At 45.2% G+C, this 5,085-nt stretch overlaps 1 pseudogene; it reads right to left on the reverse strand.

Annotated features, from left to right (window-relative positions):
• Positions 1–1,201: 1,201 nt before the first annotated feature.
• Positions 1,202–4,006, reverse strand: LOC118500897 (annotated as a pseudogene).
• Between the last annotated feature and the right edge of the window lie 1,079 nt (positions 4,007–5,085).

Raw genomic sequence — 5,085 nt, forward strand, 5'->3', positions numbered from 1 at the left:
GTAGGACTTCCATTTAGCCAGACTTTAGATGGTTCTGAATGGTGGCTGTTTTGTAGTTTAGTGGTAGCTTTGATGTGGTTGTGGGAGGAGGCGAGTGCCACCTTTCCCTCTGCCATCATCTCGCCCGTAAGTCCCACTGAAAGTTCTGCAGCAATGGAGAAACTGGGGGACCGTGGCGGTTTAGGGGGTTGAAACTGGTGTCAGTGCTGGGGTGGGCTGGATGAGGAGACCCTGTGCACAGTCTGACAGCTGGCTGAGAAGTGGGGAGTCCCGAGTCCTGTGATCCAGGCAGGGTCCTAAGTGGGGTCACCCCGCTGGTAGAAAAATATAAATGAGTCCTTTCTAAAGTGAATGCCAAAGTCGTTCTCTGATATTTCACTCCTAATCACAAACAAGAAATGGAAATTTAAAAAAAAATTGTTGCTTCACATTTTTATCGCCATATTGTAAAAGTTATAAGTGATAACTACAGAGAGTGTGGAATGTGATGGCTAAAAATAAATGAAAATTTGAAATATATTTTTTTAACCTCAGCGAGGCCATGTTGCATTTTGGAGATACAGACATGTTTCTGTCCCAGGACTCTGCCACAACATCGTTGTTGTGGCTGCATATTCCTCACTTGTACGCGAATCACGTGTACAGGGTGTTTAACTGGCCCTGACATTCAGGCTATCTGTGTGTTCGTCTGTATTGATATCAGCAACACGAAGGAATAGCCTTGTAGCGACACTTTTGTGTACAACCATTATCATTTTCTGAGGATGGAGCCCTAAAAGCAGGATTGTTGGTTAAAGGCCGTGTACGCCTGTTTTAAAGACTCGTGAGCCCTGGGTGGTGTGGCTTGGTTGGCTGGAGCATCCCATGGACTGAAGGGCTGTGGTTCGCTTCCTGGTCAGGGCACATGTCTGGGTTTCGGGTTTGGTCCCAGTCAGGGTGCGTGCGGAAGGCAATGGATTGATGTTTTTCTTTCTCTCTCTCTCCTGCTTCCTCTCTGGAATTAAAAAAGAAGGTGATAAATACTGACTTATTTATGAAATGTGTTATATTAATAGACATCTTGGTATCTAGACATTCCTAGAATAACAGTAACTTATCTAGAGTGTCTTCTTTTAATATAGAATTAGATTCTCTTTGTAGGAAACTTAGGATCTTATTTTTTCACATCTGTAGTCATATGACAAATTGCATTGTAGTTTTATTTATGCATTGTCAAGTTTTGGTATTATGATTTTACTGTTTTTTTAAAGTTATTGGACAACGTTTTAATATATGTCCTAAAGCAGATTAAACAATACAGGAATTATCTATTCTTTGAAGCTGTAAAGACAGGTGACCATGAGCCCTGGCTGATGTGGCTCAGTGGATTGAGCACCAACCTGCAAACTGAAAGGTCACTGGTTCGATTCCCAGTCAGGGCACATGCCTGAGTTGTGGGCCAGGGCCCCAGGTTGGGGCGTGTGAGATGCAACTGATAGATGTACCTCTTGCACAGTGATGTTTCTTTCCCTCTCTTTCTCCCTCTCCTCTCTTCTCTTCTCTCTAAAAGTAAATAAATAAAATCTTTAAAAAAAAAACAACAAAAAACAGGTGACCATGAGAAGTATCAGGTCCCAGGGCCTTTTTTTTTTTTTTTTGAGAGATAATTCTCTCATAGTTCTGGAGGCCAGAAGTCCAGGATAAGGTGCCAGCCCGGTCACTTTCTGGTGAGAGCGCTCTTCCTGGCTTGCATGCAGATGGCCACTTTCTCACAGGGCAGCTGGAGAGACAATTCTCTAATGATTCCAGTTTTTCCAATAGCTATTGGCCTTCTCAACTCTCCTGAGTCTTCTTGAGTAATTTTGACAATTAATATTTCTTTCTTTATTTTTTTAATATTCAATGATCTCTGAACTTTTTTTTATTGGTCTCCCGTCCCCCTGCCAAGGGGTGCCCCACTTCTGCCTTTAACACCTCAGAATTTTGGTGGCGCTGACCTCAGACACCACCTTGCCGCCCGCAGTCCTGCAGGTGTTGGTCTTTTGCATGGATTGTAGGGAGTGGCTATTGTCCAGGGTGTCTCCAAGATTGAAGTCCTCCCCTTCTTCCACTAGGTGACAGTAGGTTGCAATCTCAGCCTCCAGCTTGACCCTGATGTTCAAGAAGGCCTTGTGCTCCTGGGCCTGGGCCAGCTCTGACTCCAGGTGCAGCAGGGCCTTGTTGAGCTGTTCCATCTGCCTGGCATGGCGCATCTCCGCCTCCCTCAGGCCGTTCTCCATGCTGGCCTGCAGGTTTCCCATGGGTCCAGGCCGATCTCCAAGGCCTGGGCTGCACAACTCAGCTCCAGAATGTCATCTCAGCAGCTGCTATCTCAGAGGTCTACGAGGTGACCACTGAGGTGCTCTCCTCAATGTGCTGGGACAAGTACTTGTCTAGCTTCTTTGGTTCTTCTGAGCCAGCTGTGACACTGGGCCTGGGTGTTCTCATGATGTTGCGGAGCTCCTGAGATTTGGGAGCATCCAACTCCATGGTCGACTCAGACTTGGCAGTCTGGTTTTATAGACCATTTACTTCCTCCTTGTGGCTCTTCTTCATGAAGAGCATCTCTTCCTTGAGAGCCTGGATCTCTGTTTCCACCTGTAGCCGAGTGGTGTTGGTGTCGTCAATGACCTTTTGGAGCCCCTTGATGTCCCTCTCCACAGACTGGCAAGTGGCCAGCTCCATCTCATACTTGACTCTGAAGTCATCAGCAGCAAGATGGGCACTGCCAATCTGCAGACGTGGGCATTGTCCACAGAATTTGCAAGGATCTGAGCCCTCAGGTACTCAATGGTCTGGAAATAATGCCCTCAGTCCCTGACCTGGGATCCCTTCTTCTCTAAGTGTTCTCAGATTTTGCTCTCCAGTTTCTGATGATCAGCCTCCTGGCTTCTCACCCTCTCCAGGTAGGAGGCCAGGCCCTCATTCAGGTGTTGCATAGTCTCCTCACTTTGGATGCCTCCAATACCCGCCAGACCCCCAGCCATCCCCATAGCCAGGTCCCTGGATCCCCAGCTACCCCACATGCTGGTGGAGTGGGACACGAGGATCCAGGAGCCCAAGCTCCCGGCACCTGCATAGACGCTGGCCGAACTGCTGGCCAGCCGTACCCGGTGGCTGTGCAACTTCACGAAGCCCAGGGTCTACTACCAGTTTGTGTGGGAGCTGGAGAGGGTGCTGAAGCTCATGTTCAGGGAGGGAGGTGAGAGGCCAAGAGCCTGGTTCAAGCAGCAGTTGGCAACTAATATTTCTTAAAAGGTTTCACTTTACTTTTTTTTTCTTGACTTGACATGTCAGAAGTTTTATTAGTCTTTTCAAAGAACCTCCTTTGGGATTTATCCATCAGGTCTTTGATGTGGGTTTATTTTGTTCTCCATTCTAATAAATGATCAATGCAAAACAACCATTGTAACTTTATATCAGAATTCAGATGGAAAGCTTGTGAATTCCACTTTCCTTGCATCCCTGTTTGTTCTTGTGGCTTGTCTAAAACATGAGCCCATTATGTCCTACAGCTGGAATCGATGACCCCAGAACTCCATTCCTAGGTATTTAAGCGGTAGAATGCACGTACATGTTCACCACAAGGCATGTTCAAGAGTGTTCAGAGCAGCACTATGTGTAATAATCCCAAACTAGGAAAACCCCCAACATTTATTTATTTATTTATTTTTCAAAGATTTTTATTTATTTATTTTTAGAGAGAGGGGAGAGGAGGGAGAAAGAGAGGGAGAGAAACATGGATGTGTGAGAGATACAGTTGCCTCTTGCACAAACCCAAATATTTATCGATAGTAGAGTGGATATATTGTCATATTTCATACAGTGGAAGATTGTACAGAACGAGAATGAATGAACTGCAGCTGCATGAACTAACATGGATGATCCTCACAAACAATATTGAGTGAGGAAACCAGGCTCATAAGAATGTATGGTGTGTGATTTTTAATATATTTATATGTATGTACATATATACATATGTACACATAAATACACATGTGTCTGAGTACACACACATGTATTTATGTGTGCGTGTGTATAAATTTTGAAACAGTCCTGGCCTAGGTGCATCCTTTTGATACACCAAAGTTGTGGGTTCAATCCCCAGTCAGGGCACATACAAGAATCAACCAATAAATGCATAAATAAGTGGAACAAATCTCTCTCCCTTTCTCTCTCTAATCAATAGATAAAGTTTTTACAAAACCAGGGAACACCGATCCATGGTTATAGATGTCAGGAGGGTAGTTGCCCTCAGGATGGAGAATAACTGAGAGGACTCATGGGGCGGCTTCGGCGGTGCAGGGAATGCAACCATCCCTCCTGGATGTAGTTGCTGGTAACACAGGTATATTCACTTTGAGCTGGACATCAATTTTTTTGTATGTAATATTTCAATAAAAAGTTTAGTTAAAAAAGTCGATGCCCACGGAGTTTGTGACCTTTCTAGGATTGCTTGCAAAATTTGCATGTATGTATTAATGTATATTTTTCTGGGGAGAGGATCCATAGCTTTCATCAGCTTCTCAAAACTGATTGCACCATTGGCTTATGGTTCCCCGCATCCTGACATATTCCCATCCGCATCTTGCTTCATAATTCTTCTACTCCGCCCATCCTCAAACTACTTCTCTCCCTCTCTCTGAAACCTCTTCCCTGAGCTCTCTGGTATTTTCTCCTTCTGGGAAAAGCATACTTTCTTATTTTCCTTATCTGGCTATAGAATATTCTCTCTACCTCCTGCCTCTTACGTACACTGGACTCTTCCCTGAAGACAGCCCTTTCACGACTGTCCTTTTGAATGAAGGCGCCTAAAATCCAGGGTAGGCAGTGGAACGGACACTCTTTTCACTCCTCGCAGCCTGCAGACCACCACTCCTCCTTTGCAGTTTCAAGCCTTCGTTACTGCCATTACTGACGGACCTCCTGTTGCTCATTTTAATTTAAAGTTCCTTTTAAGATTTGGGCACCTGGCTCACATCCTTTTTCTCCATACTGCTGTCACCCTGCAATACTCCAGAGTCCATGAGGACCCTCGGCCAACAGGCAACATCACAGTCCCTTCGT

Source organism: Phyllostomus discolor, chromosome 5, assembly GCF_004126475.2.
Source record: "Phyllostomus discolor isolate MPI-MPIP mPhyDis1 chromosome 5, mPhyDis1.pri.v3, whole genome shotgun sequence".
Classification (NCBI taxonomy): Eukaryota; Metazoa; Chordata; class Mammalia; order Chiroptera; family Phyllostomidae; genus Phyllostomus; species Phyllostomus discolor.